Genomic DNA, 18,262 nt, shown 5'->3' on the forward strand with positions numbered 1-18,262 from the left:
TAAATCAATGGAAAATAGGCACAAATGTCAACATTGAGGAGAAAGTGAGGACTGCAGATGCTGGCGATCAGAGCTGAAAATGTGTTGCTGGAAAAGCGCAGCAGGTCAGGCAGCATCCAAAGAACAGAAGAATCGATGTTTCGGGCATGAGCCCGAAGAAGGGCTGATGCCCGAAACGTCGATTCTCCTGTTCCTTGGATGCTGCCTGCCCTGCTGCGCTTTTCCAGCAATACATTTTCAGCACAAATGTCACCATTGCCTATTTCTGTTCCTTGGTTTTCCCTTAATGTTTCAGGGTTCATTTTACAGAGCTGCCTATTTTCAACACCAAAGGTAAGTATCATATAATGGTGTGCAAAATTGAGGTTCTGAGACAGATTTTTAGATGAAACGTATAATGTCGACTTATGCCCGAGTAATATTTTCGAGGGGGTGAAATCCATGTCACTTCTTGGGAATGGCAGATAATGACAGTGCTTCAGCAATCCTTACTTGAGAAAGGATGAACTGGCACTGGAGGGGATGCAGAGGAGCTTCACCAGGTTGATTCTGGAGTTGACAAGGTCGGTTTACGAGGAGAGACTGAGGAGGCTGGGATCACTCCCCTTGGAATTTCGAAGAATGGGGGGGGGTCTTACAGAAGCATATAAAGCTATGAAGGAAATAGATAAGATAGAAGCATGGAGGTTGTTTCCTCAAAAAGGTGAAACTAGAACTAGGGGGCAGAGCCTCAAAATAAGGGGGAGCAGATTTAGACTGAGCTGAGGAGGTGCTTCTTCACCTAAAGGTTTGTGAATCTGTAGGATTCTCTGCCCAGTGAGGCAGTTGAGGCTACATCAATAAATGTTTTTAAGGCAAAGATGGATAGATTTTTGAACATTAAAGGAAATAAGGGTTATGGTGATCGGGTGGGTAAATGCAACTGAGTCAACAAATGAGTTAGCCATGATCTTATTGAATGGTGGAGCAGGCTTAAAGGGCCTGATGGCCTACTCTGCTCCTATTTCTAATGTTCTTATATAATTACTTGCCATGATCCTGAATTCAGCAGGAGCAGCTATTCCCTAGCTGGTTTGAATGAGAAAAGAGCAATTGTTAAATAGTCTCACAGCAACAATAACGGTTATGGGTCCAGTGCTGGGAAATGGGACTAGATTAATTAAGGATACCTGTCCAGCATGGATCCGAAAGATCTGATTCCATGTTGTGCAATTCATTGACTCTATAACTCTGCTCCCAAAACTCGCAAGAGGTATATGGAACATTCAGGGTTTTGGGCCCAAAATTCAAGGGTAGACTTCTACACGATATCACATTTACTCAAGGAAATACAATGCTGGAAATCTGAAATTTAAAAAAAAAAAGTGCTGGAGATACTTGTCAGGAAAATTAGCATCTACAGAGAGAGAAAAACAGAGTTAATGTTTCGGATCTGTGATATTCCATTTCCATATGTTATTTCATATTACCAGGTGAACGTGAACCCACTTTAACATTGGGCCTAATTTTTATACAGCAAAACAGCTCTGCAGTTCAGGAAGGAGATTCTGATCAGGACCCCTTCAGAAATGCGGAGTTGTACTTTTGTTCTGACAGGTCCCTCATTGTGTGCTACAGTAAGGGGAAGCAAACCTTTAACACAGCAGTGACTTGATGTATCCTATAATTGAAAAGTTCAGCATCACAGTCCGCCACTTTGGCAGCTCCTCTGAAAGTCTAGGCAGATGAAAGGAGAGTGCCAGGGAGATTTTGGCCTAGGTGGTAGACTACCAGGTATCTAAAATGTCAGGTGGGTGGGGGATGTAGGGGTTGTGTGGTGGCAGAGTGCAGTATACCCGGTGAGAGTAGAGTGCATAGTGTGTAGAACAATGTTACCAGGTGGGTAAGATGCCAAATGGGCCAAGTCAGCATTGGAGTATTTCAGGTACCTCCAGTTTGCAGACAGGGTTGGGTTGTCAGAGCAAAAGAAAGGGTGTGTGGGTCCTTGATTAAGTCTAGGGTCACAATGTCAGATTAGGGGAGATGTAGTTGAGGGTGTGTAAGATACTTTAGGGGTGTGGTTGAATAGTTAGTCTCTAGGCATTTTATTGTCTAAATTTTCATTGGTATCTACGTAACTATTGTAAAACACTCCAGTTCTTACATTTGGTTGTGGGTAAAGTGTTGGAAAAGGTTCTAAGAGATAGGATTTATAATCATCTTGCTGAGAATAAGTTGATTAGCAATTGTCAACACAGTTTTGTGATGGTTAGAGCGTGCCTCACAAGCCTCATTCAGTTCATTGAGATGGTAACCAAACAGGTGAATGAGGGGAAAGCAGTTGATGTGGTGTACATGGATTTCAGTAAGGCATTTGATTAGGTTCCCCATGATAGGCGACTGCACAAAATATGGAGGCATGGGATTGAGAGCGATTTAGCAGTTTAAATAGGAGCCAGGAAAATGTAGTATACATGTTGAAGACAGGGGAAGGGGTAAGGAATGAGTGAATATGAAACCCATAAAGATTCAAGGACGATGAGGCAGATAAAGGCATAGATGATATCCTGCAGGGAGAAAGTAAAAGTGATCATGGGGACAATGAGTTGATGAAAATAGATTGAATGTGCCGAAGACAGTGAACTCACAACAGGGCTGGTGTGTGGGTGGGTAATGAACATGAAAGGACAAGTTCTGTCTCTGAACTTATTGAACTCGATATTGAGTCCTGAAGACTGAAGGGTCTCCAAGTGGAAAATGAGATGCTGTTCTTCCAGCTTGCACTGTGCCTCACTGAAGCAGTGAAGCAGGTCTGAGCCAGAAATATTGGCCAGGGAATACGGTGTGTTGAAGTGACCGGTAACAGGAAGCTTGGGATTATTTTTACAGACAGAATGTCGATGTTCCACAAAGCTGTCGCTCAGTCTGCGTTTCATCTCCCAGTTGGCTGGATTCAAAATGTTAGCTGTGCTTTCTCTCCACAGTTGCTGCCAGACCTGGCGGGTTTCTCCAGCATTGTTTGCCATTGTTGCAAATAAGAGTCAGCTTCCATTTCAGAGTTAGATGTGTCACCTCTGATTCCGGAAGGTGGAGAATAGATCTCATCATCCAAATAGAGTCATAGAGATGTACAGCATGGAAACAGACCCTTCGGTCCAACCTGTCCATGCCGACCAGATATTCCAACCCAATCTGGTCCCACTGCCAGCTGAAGAGTTTTGTGCAGCAAGTCCTCACTGTTGATTTGATTCAATTTATTTGTCTGTGTATATTGTTACAAATTTCAGTGAAAAGTGTTGTATAGTGTTGCCGCTATCTCGCTCCTTCTTAAATCACAGAAAAATAAATCAAAACTTGGAATATAAATACAGAAAAATGAAGAAGTAAAGAAAGCGTCCAACTTTACAGACCTCTTCTTCAGTGTTCCTACATGAGCCCTGCGCCTAGAGGCCAGGGACGAGCCCCCTTCGCTGAGTCACCACCACTGGAACAAATGGTACCCACTCTTCAGCACCATCTTGCCTCAACTGATGCCCTTGACATTGTGAGTCCTCGAGGGACCTCACTAATGCAGGCACCACCGAGACTGTTGGGATCTGCATTGGCCCAAATGTGACTCCACTGTCATGATTCCAATTTGGGCCGACCTCACTGATGCAGCTGCTGCTGACGCTGCCGGGTCACGTACTGGGCCCAAACTCACCTTCAATCACTGTCTCCCTGAATCTGAGCTGGACGCAGACGCTGCTGGGAATTCAAACTCACTACCGCAGCAGCAGCCATGAGTGGGTGCTAGGACCTCCTCGGTGAAGCAGAGGTCGCTGGGAACCCAAACTCACCTCCTATACTGTTGCAATGTGTCTGTGTTCCAGGGTGCGCATGTGTCTGTGTTCCAGGGTGCACATGTGTCTGTGTTCCAGGGCCCACATGAGTCGATGCTGCTGGGCCCACATGTGCTCGTGTTCCTGGGCCCACACAAGTGCGTGCTGCTGGGCCCACACAAGTCCATGCTGCTGGGCCCATATGTGTCTCTGCTGCTGGGCCCTCGCGAGTCCGTGCTGCTGGGCCCTCGTGAGTCTGTGCTGCTAGGCCCTTGCGAGTCCGTGCTGCTGGGCCCTCGCAAGTCCGTGCTGCTGGACCCACGCGAGTCCGTGCTGCTGGGCCCTCGCGAGTCCGTGCTGCTGGGCCCTCACGAGTCCGTGCTGCTGGACCCACGTGAGTCCGTGCTGCTGGACCCGCGCGAGTCCGTGCTGCTGGGCCCACGCGAGTCCGTGCTGCTGGGCCCACGCGAGTCCGTGCTGCTGGGCCTAGGTGAGTCCGTGCTGCTGGACCCACGCGAGTCCGTGCTGCTGGACCCACGCGAGTCCGTGCTGCTGGGCCCTCGCGAGTCCGTGCTGCTGGGCCCTCGCGAGTCCGTGCTGCTGGGCCCAGGCGTGTCCGTGCTGCTGGGCCCTCGCGAGTCCGTGCTGCTGGGCCGAGGCGAGTCCGTGCTGCTGGGCCTAGGCGAGTCCGTGCTGATGGGCCCGCGCGAATCCTTGTTCCAGGGCCTACAGGAGTGGGTGCTGCTGGGCCCTCGCGAGTCTGTGCTGCTGAACCCACGCGAGTCCGTGCTGCTGGGCCCACGCGAGTCCGTGCTGCTGGGCCTAGGCGAGTCCGTGCTGATGGGCCCGCGCGAATCCTTGTTCCAGGGCCTACAGGAGTCCGTGCTGCTGGGCCCTCGCGAGTCTGTGCTGCTGGGCCCACGCGAATCCGTGTTCCAGGGCCCACAGGAGTCCGTGCTGCTGGGCCCGCGCGAATCCGTGTTCCAGGGCCCACAGGAGTCCGTGCTGCTGGGCTCACATGAGTTTGTGCTGCTGGGCCCTCACATGTCCACGTTCCTGGGCCACATGAGTCCGTGCTGATGGGCCTACTCGATTCCAGAGTACTTTATATGAATGAATAATTAACCTGGTTCCACTTTCTGTGGGAATACAATCCAACTGTGCTATTTCAAAAGAGAGGATTTATTCCCAAACTCTTGGTCAACATCCAGTGCTCAACCAAGATCGTTAAAATAACAAATGATCGAGCCATGATCTGATTGTTGTTTGTGAGAGCAGCAAGACTGATTGCCAGCTTTGTTTCCAACAGTGACTACACTTCAGAAAGTATTTCATTGGCTGTAAAGTGCTTTGTGACAGCTTGAGATCTCGGAACACATACACAAACACACTTTATGCATGCAAGCCTTTAACTTATTCCCATTATTTTCGTTTTTTTCCCAAATATATTCAATGCAAGCACAAATAACAGCTCGAATGCAATCTGACCGTTTTATGGTTTATGAAGGTCTGTGCACCTGCACCCATCCATCTCTCCGTTTTTTAATACCATCGAACAATCCAACATACAACTTAGAAAGTGATAATATCACTTAAAACTCAAAACTATTATATAACAATGAAATGGTTGACATGTATGCTGTAAGTCCTATAGAATGATTCTTTCATTCAAAGTCAGTAAATTAAGTTGCTTTTATGCTGTCACTTGTCAATTCCATCAGAGAAGCCTCAAATTATTAGTCATTAAAGGAATAAAACGTTGTATGTGAAGCATGATACAGCAATTACAGGTCTCTAGCGGCTGTGTATTAAGTAACCATCTATCATTCCAAAGGCAGGAGCATGCTGAATTAGGTTCAGTTTTAACACAGAGCGTGAGCAATGGTTAGCTTTCTGAATGGCACCATCAGTCAATCATCAGTCACTGGTTGAAGCGAATGCTTATTTTGGAATTTTTTGACTTTTCCCCTTGCTTTCTTGTACCAGACTGGTAAACTAACAAAAAGCTGGCCAGCAGTTCTGGAATAAAAGAAACTTCCCCTCCAAAAAAAAGTGGCAAATTAAAATTGCCCCTTAACAATAGTGGGTAATTTGTAAGACACAAACCTCACACTGAATACAATAGCATGCGTATTATTCATTTGGACTTGTATTCAACATGGTTTATCAGTTTATAGAGCTCTAGACTTAACTTTTTTCCCACTGTTCATTCATTAGATGGACATTACTCGCATTTATTACACATCCCTTATTGGCCAGAGGATAGTTAAGAGTCACTATGGGTCTGGAGTCACATGTAGATCAAATCAGGTAAGCACAGTAGATTTCATTCCCTAAAGGGCATTCTTCAATAAGATGTCTTTTGTTTCCCTGACTATTGTTTCATGGTTGTCATTCGACTCTAAACTCCAAATTTTAATTAAACTCAATTTTTACTATCTGCCATGAAGGGAGTCAAAGGTGGATACCCTGAGCATTACCTGACTCACCTAGATAATCTATCAATAATCCTAGCTCCCCCTCACTGCTTCCCCACCTCCCCCCACCATTGTTTTGTTTATTCATATTCCTGTCAATTAATCACTAAGCAGATCATGTGGTTAATTATTTCGTGGATGGTTGATATTTGTTTGTAAATCATACAGTCATGGAGTCATATAGGATGAGAGACAGAGAACCTGCACAGTTACCGCCTTTGCTGTTTGAATTCATGTATCGCTGGACATCGGAGTGCATCTGGGAAAATTAACAAACAGTGAAACTCACAAATAATCTTGGAGGAACTGTTTGGGCAAAGTTCACAGTACAGAAGCAGAGAAGTTAATTGTTGTTTTAAGTCTGTCCAAGAGAAAGGCTGCAGTAGTGAGTGTGGTGGATTCTTTCTTGATTATATGTTTTTGGAGATAAGTCTCTTGATTAAACTTAAACTATAAGCCATAGCTCTTAATTTAACCTGGGGCAGTGTTTTGTAGAGGAATAAGACGGTGTTATTTTCTGGGTCTGTAGATTGTGAAGGAGCAAAAATGGCCTTTGCAGTGATATCTACTTCTTGTCAGATGTGGGAGTTTAAAGAGAGTTTAAGGGTTACTGCAATTATGTCTGCCATAAATACTGTTGGATGCGAATTTTATCAGATCGAGTGGATCGATTGGAGACACAGATAGAAGCGATGAGGATTTTGCAACATCAACAGTATGTGACGGATGGCAGTTATAGGAAGGGGGGAATGTCTCAGATACAGTCACATAGATGGGTTAACTCCAGGAAAGGTAAGACAGGCAGCTAGTGCAGGAGTCTTTTGTGGCTATACCCGTTTCAAACAGGTATACTGTTTTGGAAAATGTAGGAGGTGATGGATTCTCAGGGGAACGTAGCACAAACAGCCAAGTTTCTGGTATTGAGACTGGCTCTAATGCAACGAGGGGTACGTCGGCTTCCAAGAGATCAATTGTGTGAGGGGATTCTGTAGTCAGAGGTACAGACAGATATTTCTGTGGCCAGCAGAGAAAAAGCAGAATGATGTGGTGTTTCCCTGGTGCCAGGATCAAGGATGTCTCAGAGAGGGTGCAGAATGTTCTCACGGGGGAGAGGGGCCAGCAGGAGGTCATTGTCCACATTGGAACCAACGACATTGGAAGGGAAAAGGTTGAGACTCTGAAGGGAGATTACAGAGAGTCAGGCAGAAATTTAAAAAGGAGGTCCTCAAGGGTAGTAATATCTGGATTACTCCCAGTGCTACGAGCTAGTGAGGGCAGGAATAGCATGAACAGATGAATGCATGGCTGAGGAGCTGGTGTGTGGGAGAAGGATTCACATTTTTGGATCATTGGAATCTCTTTTGGGGTAGAAGTGAACTGTACAAGAAGGACACATTGCACCTAAATTGGAAGGGGACTAATATACTGGCAGGGAAATTTGCTAGAACTGCTTGGGAGGATTTAAACTAGTAAGGGGGAGGGGTGGGACGCAGGGAGATAGTGAGGAAAGAGATCAATCTGAGACGGGTACAGCTGAGAACAGAAGTGAGTCAAACAGTCAGTGCAGGCAGGGACAAGGTAGGACTAATAAATTAAACCGCATTTATTTTAATGCAAGGGGCCCAACAGGGAAGGCAGATGAACTCAGGGCATGGTTAGGAACATGGGACTGGGATACCATAGCAATTATGGAAACATGGCTCAGGGATGAGCAGGACTGGCAGCTTAATGTTCCAGGATACACATGCTACAGGAAGGATAGAAAAGGAGAAAAGAGAGGAGGGGGAGTGGCATTTTTGATAAGGGGTAGCGTTACAGCTTTGCTGAGGGAGGATATTCCCGGAAATACATCCAGGGAAGCTATTTGGGTGGAACTGAGAAATAAGAAAGGGATGATCACCTTATTGGGATTGTATTATAGACCCCCCAATAGTCAGAGGGAAATTGAGAAACAAACTTGTAAGGAGATCTCAACTATCTGTAAGAATAATAGGGTAGTTATGGTAGGGGATTTTAACTTTCCAAACATTGACTGGGACTGCCATAGTGTTAAAGGATTTAGATGGAGAGGAATTTCTTAAGTGTGTACAAGACAATTTTCTGATTCAGTATGTGGATGTACCTACCAGAGAAGGTGCAAAACTTGACCTATTCTTGGGAAATAAGGCAGGGCATGTGACTGAGGTGTCAGTGGGGGAGCACTTTGGGGCCAGCGACCCTAATTTGATTAGTTTTAAAATAGTGATGGCAAAGGATAGACCAGATCTAAAAGTAGAAGTTCTAAATTGGAGAAAAGTCACTTTTGACGGTATTAGGCAAGAACTTTCGAAAGCTGATTGGAGGCAGATGTTCGCAGGTAAAGAGACGGCTGGAAAATGGGAGCCTTCAGAAATGAGATAACAAGAATCCAGAGAAAGTATATTCTTGTCAGGGTGAAAGGGAAGGCTAATAGGTATAAGGAATGCTGGATGAATAAAGTGATTGAGGGTTTGGTTAAGAAAAAGAAGGAAACATATGTCAGGTATAGGCAGGAGAGATCAAGTGATTTTTTAGAAGAGTATAAAGGAAGTAGGAGTATACTTAAGAGGGAAATCAGGAGGGCAAAACGGGGGCATGAGATAGCTTTGGCAAATAGAATTAAGGAGAATCCAAAGGGTTTTTACAAATATATTAAGGACAAAAGGGTAACTACAGAGAGAATAGGGCCCCTTAAAGATCAGCAAGGTGACCTTTGTGTGGAGCCACAGAAAATAGGGGAGATACTAAATGAATATTTTGCATCAGTATTTACTGTGGAAAGTGATATGGAAGATATAGACTGTAGGGAGATAGATGGTGACATCTTGCAAAATGTTCAGATTACAGAGGAGGAAGTGCTGGATGTCTTGAAACGGTTAAAAGTGGATAAATCCCCAGGACCTGATCAGGTGTACCCGAGAATGCTGTGGGAAGCTAGAGAAGTGATTGCTGGGCCTCTTGCTGAGATATTTGTATCATCGATGGTCACGGTGATCTGCCAGAAGACTGGAGATTGGCAAACGTGGTTCCCCTGTTTAAGAAGGGCGGTAAAGACAAGCCAGCGAACTATAGACCGGTGAGCCTGACCTCAGTGGTGGGCAAGTTGTTGGAGGGAATCCTGAGGCACAGGATGGACACAAGGACTGATTAGGGATAGTCAACATGGCTTTGTGCGTGGTAAATCATGTCTCACCAACTTGATTGAGTTTTTTGAAGAGGTAACAAAGAAGATTGATGAGGGCAGACCAGTAGATGTGATCCATGAGGAGTTCAGTAAGACGATCGACAAGGTTCCCCATGGGAGACTGATTAGCAAGCTTAGATCTCATGGAATACAGGGAGAACTAGCCATTTGGATACAGAACTGGCTCAAAGGTAGAAGACAGAGGGTGGTGGTGGAGGGTTGCTTTTCAGACTGGAGGCCTTTGACCAGTGGAGTGCCACAAGGATCGGTGCTGGGCCGTCTACTTTTTGTCACTTACATAAATGATTTGGATACGAGCATAAGAGGTACAATTAGTAAGTTTACAGATGACATCAAAATTGGAGGTGTAGTGGACAGCGAAGAGGGGTTACCTCAGATTACAACAGGATCTGGACCAATGGGCTGAGAAGTGGCAGATGGAGTTTAATTCAGATAAATGCGAGGTGCTGCATTTTGGGAAAGCAAATCTTAGCAGGACTTATACACTGAATGGTAAGGTCCTAGGGAGTGTTGCCAAACAAAGAGACCTTGGAGTGTAGGTTCATAGCTCCTTGAAAGTGGAGTTGTAGATAGATAGGATAGTGAAGAAGGCGTTTGGTATGCTTTCCTTTATTGGTCAGAGTATTGAGTACAGGAGTTGGGAGGTCATGTTGCAGCTGTACAGGACATTGGTTTGGCCACTGTTGGAATACTGTGTGCAATTCTGGTCTCCTTCCTATCGGAAAGATGTTGTGAAACTTGAAAGGGTTCAGAAAAGATTTACAAAGATGTTGCCAGGGTTGGAGGATCTGAGCTACCGGGTGAGGCTGAACAGGCTGGGACTGTTTTCCGTGGAGCATCAGAGGCTGAGGGGTGACCTTATAGAGGTTTACAAAATTGAGGGGCATGGATAGGATAAATAGACAAAGTCTTTTCCCTGGGGTGGGGGAGTCCAGAATTAGACGGCATAGGTTTAGAGTCAGGGGGAAAGATATAAAAGAGACTTTTTCACACTGAGGGTGGTACGTGTGTGGAATGAGCTGCCAGAGGAAGTGGTGGAGGTTGGTACAATTGCAACATTAAAGTGGAATTTAGATGGGTATATGAATAGGAAGGGTTTGGAGGAATATTGGCCGAGTGCTGGCAGGTGGGACTAGATTGGGTTGGGATATCTGTTCGGCATGGATGGGTTGGACCAAAGGGTTTGTTTCCATGCTGTACATCTCTGTGACTCTATGACTCCATCCACCCCTCTAAATCCTTCCTATTCATAAACCCATCCAGGTGACTTTTAAAATGATGCAATTATACCAGCCTCCATCACTTTTTCTGGCAGCTCGTTCCATACACGCACCAATCCCTGCATGAAGATTTTGCCCCTTAGGTCCCTTTTAAATTTTTCCCCTCTCACCTTGAACATATGCCATCTAGTTCTGAACTCCCCCACCCAAGGAAACCACATCTTGGTCATTCACCCTATCCTTGCCTCTCATGCTTTTATAAACCTCTATAAAGTCACCCCTCAGCCTCCAACACTCAGGGAAAACTATTCAGCCTCTCCCAACAACTCAAACCCTCCAATCCTAGCAACACCTTTGTAAATCTCTTCTGTATCCTCTCAAATTTAACAACATCATTCCTACAATAGGGAGGCCAGAATTGTACACTATATTCTAAAAGTGGCCACATTGATGTCCCGTACAACTGCAACATGACATCCTTTGCTCAATGACTAACTAATGGAGGCAAGCATGCCAAATGCCTTCTTCACCACCCTATCTACTTGTGACTCCACTTTCAAAGAACTATACACCTGTACCCCTCAATCTTCCATGAACTTTCCGAAGTTTTAGGAAAATGTAACAGAAAATGCTTGTCTTTTGAACTCTTTAATTCTATTTTGAAATTTTAGAGGTGTGATGTCTTAAGAATACATGCGCAGGGAACGAAGTTTTGTGAGAAACAGAGAATGATGGAGGTAACAAGATCTTTTCAGCAGCATTGACCTATCAATTTATGCTTTGTCAAATCATTATCCTTCTCGAACTGCTCGTAATCATTGTCAGCCAAATGTTCTTTACATTTAAAGCTGAAAATGTGTTGCTGGAAAAGCGCTGCAGGTCAGGCAGCATCCAAGGAACAGGTGTATCGACGTTTCGGGCATGAGCCCTTCTTCAGGAATTACTTACATTTAAAGGACATATTCATTGTGAATAAAGTTTTGGAATTGGAGGTGGTGTTGAATTGTCTGAATGTTAAGTTTTAAAGTTAATGACAACTGTAAAGCAGTAGAAAAAGGAATTTGGAGAATGTGAATTTTATGATACAGTGGTATGTGTAAACCTCTAAGCCTGAATTTACTGGTTCAAATTCTACTCCTCCTGGACATGTGACACAGCAGATCTAAAGATGCTCTTAACAAATAAAACACCAGCCAGTGAATTTGGAAGTAAAAACAAAAATTCATAGGAACGTTAAAATACAATGCATTGACTTGAACCACATAAGTATTGATAATTCATAGTGACTACCTGATTAAAGATTTATAACATGGGTAATTGGTCAAAAAATGCAGGTAGATTAAGCAATTTATTTTTTCATACGGTGAGTTGTTATGGCCTGAAATTTATGAATTGAATGGGGGATGGATACAACAGCAATTTTCGGAAGCATATCAGCTGGAAAAGGCACCACTTGCTGGACGACTTGGAGAAAGCAGAGGCACTAGAACCAATTTGCAACACTTTCAAAGAGCTAGGAAGACAGAATGGGACTAATGGCCTCCTCCTGCTCTTATGATGCTGTGATTCTGATGAAATGAATTTCCTTATCTCAAACTTTTCGTGAAAGCATTTGGGGCACACAGGGATGTAGCACCATTGTACAGCTTTCTGCAGATGCCATGCCTGTGTTAACACACCTTCCAGAAATCAGGATTTCGAGATGTCGGTTTTGGGCGGGGGTGGACAAAGTTAAAAAATCACACAACACCAGGCTATAGTCCAACAGGTTTAAAGCGGCGTTTTGAAAGCTTGTGCTTCCAAATAAACCTGTTGGTTTATAAAATGGTGTTGTGTGATTTTTAACCCAGAAATCAGATAATTGTGAGTAAGCAATCAGTTGTACTCTTGCACTGAGTGGTTTAAATCCCCACTCCAAAAACATAAGCACAAATATCACTCTGACAGTCTATGGTGGGACTATAAGTTTGTTCCACAATTTGACGTTCGGATGTGATGTTCAAGATCCTGTAGCACAATTTTGAAGACAAACTCTTCCTGCTTTTCTGACCAGTAATCATTCTACAGTCAGCATCCCATCGAACTTCTGGTCATAATCTCAGTTTTCTTTTTTGGAATCTTGCTGTATGGGAGCCATGTTTTTGACATTAACGATAATGACTACACTTCAAGAGTACTTTATTTATTGTCCAGCAGGTTGAAATATCTTCATAAAAGATGTTTCTTCATGGGGGTAATATAGAATGAGGGGGGGTCATAGTTTTAGGAAAAGGAATTTAAAAATTTAAAACAGATGAGCAGGAATGATTCCTCTTAAAGGATCATTTATCTGTGAAATTCATTCTCCCAGAGTGAGGTGGATGCTGGGACATTGAGTAAAGATAAGGAGGACATAGACAGATTTTTAAGGGTTGAAGGGCTATGAAGAGCAGACAGGAAAGTTGAGTTGAAAGGAGCCATAACTGCATCAAAGAGTGAAGCAGACTCGATGAGCTGAATTGTCTACTCCTGCTCCTAGTTCTTATGTTGTCACAGCACACAAACAAGAATAGCCACGAAACGACACGACCAGCTATCCTTAGTAGCCACACACGCAGATGACAAGCAACATGAGTTTGACTGGGACAACACTACTATTATAGGACAAGCCAAACAGAGAACAGCCAGAATTCCTAGAGGCATGGCACTCATCCACAGATTCAATCAACAAGCATATCGACCCGGACCCGATATGCCGGCCACTGCAGCGGACAGCTGGAACTGACAACCGGAAGTGGCAGATTCAAACCACTATCAATGCCGGAGGAAACATCACAGAAGCGCCTCACAGGAGGCTCCCAAGCACTGAGGATGTCACCTAGACAGGGGACGAAACGTCTGCAACACAAATTCCCAGCTCGGCGAACAGAACCACAACAACAGACAAGAATAATAGATTGTGTCTATAAGATATGCAAAAATAAATTAGAGCCTGGTTGATTTCTATCTTAACCCCATCCAGTTGTTTTCTATTAATATCCAGTATGTTTGGAGGTGCTTTATATATGGAAATTTCGTTTTGTGTTCAATTCTACACTAATAGCTTCAATTCAACCAATATATTGAGGCTAACATAAGCAATCTGCTCCTGAGTTTCAATCTTGGTCAGGCCTGTGTACTTTCCTGCAACAATTATTAGCAGACACCTCAGCTGCTATTTGTTCTCCCCCTTATCCTAGGCTTTACTGAGATTAACAGCAACATCTGCTATTAGCTTCTAAACTGCTGAACAGAGATCAAACAAACTCAAGTGTGGAAATTGCAGATGGTTTTACACCTTCCTTAAGTTCAGAGATGGAGAATTGCAATTGAATCAATTTCATTCAAAATCAAACACCTTTATTGACAATTTTAAAGAAATCTTTTTCAATTAAATCATACAGTCGCGTTTCTGGTGACCAGTCTGAGAAGGTTCAAGACCTCTTTGGAGCCTCTTCCATTAGAACGCTTCCATTAGAACGTCTGTCTTCAGATTTCTTTCTTGAAATCCATATCAGGGCAGAATTGACTGGTACGAGAAGTCATAGTTTGAAGATATTAGGAGGAAGGTACAAAGGAGACGTCAGAGGTTGGTGTTTTTACAAAGAGAGTTATGAAAGTGTTACCAGCGGTGGTGGTGGAAGCAGAGTCATTGGGGACATTTAAGCGACTGCTGGACATGCACATGGAGAGCAGTGAGTTGAGGGGTGTGTAGGCTGTTACTATATTTTACATTAGGATAAAATCTCGGCACAACATTGTGGGCCAAAGGGCCTGTTCTGTGCTGTACTTTTCTATGTTCTATGTTCTATATGACTTTTCTTTGGGGGTGATATGACGGGTCAGTGGTTGTCACTTTTCCCTCACAGCCTTAGGGACCCGGGTTCAATTCCATCTTTGGGCAACTACCTGTGCAGATTTTGTAAGTTGTCCCCATGTCTGTGAGGATTTTCTCCGGGTGCTCCGATTTCCTCCCACAAAGAAGTGCAGGTAAGGGGGACTGGCCGTGTGAAATTGGCAAGAGTGTCTTGGTGGGTTAGCAATGGGAAATGCAGGGTTACAGGCATGGTGGGGGGAGGGGGGGGGGTGGTGCTGTGTCTGGGTGGGATGCTGTTCAGAGGGTTTGTATGAACTCAATGGGCTAAATGGCTTGCTCCCACACTGTAGGGATTCAATGATTCTGGGAAATACAATGTTTGGGAAAGCTTGTGCACAATCCTCCTCAACATTCACGCGGGTTGGTTAACATCTTCCCAAACTGAAATCCCATGCCATTGTGATTATCTGACTCAATTCAAGCAACCTCTGCAGATCTGAACCAGTTTGCTCAATTGAACTCAGTTGTATCACTGTAATAAATAATGATCAATTGTAAAGACTGCATTTTTAAAATATATTTTTGATTGTTCACGGAAATTGAAAAAGGACCGTTTTAAAAACCAAGGATTCTGAAAAGGTCCATTGCACTTAAACAAGACACAGTGAACCATGTGGACAGCAACCTGTGAACCTCTTGCCCAGTCTTTCCACCCACCCACGCTATTCTTTTTTATTTGCATTTAGAGTCATTGAGTCATACAGCACAGAAACAGACCCTTTGGTCCAACTTGTCCATGCTGACCAGATTATCTCATTAAGCTAGGTTGAGTGTGGGATGCTGGAAAAGCACAGCAGGTCAGGCAGCATCCGAGGAGCAGGACTGTTGTCGTTTCAGGCAAGAGTCCTTCAGCAGGAATGGGGCTTGTATGCTGAGGGGGGTTGAGATATAATTGAGAGGGGTGTGGAGAGAAAGTAGCTAAGAGTGTGATTGGTAGGTGGAGGTGAGGGTAATGGTGATGGATCGGAGAGGAGGGTGGAGCGGATAGGTGAGAAGGAAAATGGGCAGATAGGACAGGTCATGAAGGCGGTGCCGAGTTGGAAGATTGGAACTGAGATAAGGTGGGGGAGGGGAAATGAAGAAACTGGTGAAATCCACATTGATGCCATGGGGTTGCAGGGTTCCAAGGCAAAAGATGAGGCGTTCTTTCTCCAGTTGTCAGGTGGTTAGGGTTTGGCGATGGAGGATGCCCAGGACCTGCATGTCCTTGGCGGAGTGGGAGGATGAGTTGAAATGTTTGGCCATGGGGCGGTGGGGTTATTTGGTGCAGGTGTCCCGGAGATGTTCTCTGAAGTGCTTGTAAATGACAAGTGTGGAAGTGCAGGTCAAACTCTGATGCATGTGGAAGGCTCCTTTGGAGCCTTGGGCAGAGGTGAGGGGGGAGGTGTGAGCGCAGGTTTTACAATGCCACGTCCAACTACCTATTGCACTCTCACCTACCTTCTCCCAGTTCACACCACCCTCTCATTTATCTCTCCACGCCTTTGGCCCACAAGCCTCATTCCTGTTGAAGGGCTCTTTTCAAAAACATTGATTCTCCTGCTCCTCAGATGCTACCTGACCTGCTGTGCTTTTCCAGCACCCCACTCTCGACTCTGATCTCCAGCACCTGCATCCTCACTTTCTCCTATCTGATTAATCTAGTCCCATTTGCCAGCATTTGACCCATATTCTTCTGAACCCTTCCTATTCATATACCCATCCAGATGCCTTTTAAATGTTGTCATTGTACCAGCCTCCACCAGTTCCTCTGGCAGCTCATTCCAGACATGCACCACCCTCTGCGTGAAAAAGTTGCCCCTTAGGTCCCTTTTAAATTTTTCCCCTTTCTCCTTAAACCTGCGCCATTTAGTTTTCCACTCACCAACCATGGAAAACGATCTTGGCTATTCTCCCTATCCAAGCCCCTTATGATTTTATAAACCACTATAAAGTCACTCCCGTGGCCCACAAGCCACATTCCTGTTGAAGGGCTCCAATGCTCCATGGAAAACAGCCCTTTCCCATTCGGTGTCTCCTTATAGTTCAAATGCTCCAACTGTAAAAATATCCTTGCAAATATTTTTGAATCATTTGAAGTTTCACAACATCTTTCCTATAGTAGGGTGGCCAGAATTGCATACAGTATTCCAAACGTGACCTAACTGATGTACTGTAAAGCTGCAACATGCCCTCCCAACTCCTACGCTCAATGTACTGACCAATAAAGGCACACATATGTATGTGTGTAGGAGAAGCTTTGGAAGGGTTTTGAGTTTTAGCTAGTAGCAAATTATGTCAGTAGTTCAAATTGAATCTATTTGTATTAATTCTTTGTAAGGACAGAGGTTGGTACATGATTTCTGTCAACCTTCATCATAAAACTGGTAAATTGGACAATTTTGTGTAATTTTATAGAATCTTGAATTTTAATGATAGCACCCAAAATAACTTGTCTTGATTTCCATTGAGCCACGGCAGTGAGACAGAACACAATTCATAAATATCACACCCATTTAATTCCCCCAATGCAACTTAATCGTTTAACCTTCTGCAGACAATATCAAATCGGCAACCTTTATGAGCTCCCTGGCAGCATCCCACACTGGGGCATTGCAAATATTTACACTCCAATGTTAGCAGAATGTTTAAAATGACCAGTAGAAGGCAATGCAATGTCAGCAAGGCCATTACAAAAAGTAGAGACTCCACTGCATCATGTTAAAAGCATTGCAATATCATTACAAAGACATGCAGGGCACATGCATGCCTCTGAAGATAAATGGGACATCACAAATCACCATCATTATGGTAAAGCAGAGGAAAGAGCATTAAATTACTGTCAACAAAGATTCGAAAGTTAACTTATATTGGTAGGTGATGACTTGTAAGGCAATTCTTCAAGGTGAAGAAATTGGTAAATTGCATTGGTAAATCTGTGATCCACTTTCAGTGACTAAATGACATTAGTGTGCTTTTTGAACAGTTTGTAGGCACTGATTTATTGTAATGATCAGAATAGCCAGTCTGTAATGAGAGTCTTATTCCCTTTCATCAACACTTCCTATTGTACTGAATGTCATTGAAAAAAAACACAATGTTTCGCAATGTCTCGATGGAAAAATTTGCCGGACCATTGTCCTAACTTTTACACCACTCCCAGTTTGAATGTGCCCGATCAAAACTGATTGAGAGAAAAGCTTGAATTTCTGTAGCACCCTTCATGACCTCAGGATGTCAAAAAGTGCTTAACAACCAATGAAGTACTTTTGGAACAAAGACATAAATTGCTGGAGAAACTCAGCAAATCCAGCAGCAACTGTGCAGAGAAAGGAAAGTTAATGTTTCTAGTCCGATGACCCTTCCTCAGAGCTGGATCTGGAACACTTTCTCTGCTTTCTCTCCACAATTGCTGTCAGAGTTGCTTCAGCAATTTCTGCTTTTGTAAGATTTTCAGCATCCACAGTTCTTGATATTTTTGAAGTTTTGTCAAAGTTGCAATGCAGGAAGTATAGTAGACAAAATGTGCACAGCAAACTCCCAAATTACGAATGTAATAGAGACTCAGGAAAGCATTTTTCTTTCCCCTCTATTGCTGGTTGAGGGATACATATTAGTCAGTACACCAGGGAGAAGACTAAAAGAACTTTAGTTCTTCAAAGTTTGTT

The sequence above is a fragment of the Chiloscyllium punctatum genome, chromosome 26 (genome assembly GCF_047496795.1).
Source record: "Chiloscyllium punctatum isolate Juve2018m chromosome 26, sChiPun1.3, whole genome shotgun sequence".
Taxonomy (NCBI): domain Eukaryota; kingdom Metazoa; phylum Chordata; class Chondrichthyes; order Orectolobiformes; family Hemiscylliidae; genus Chiloscyllium; species Chiloscyllium punctatum.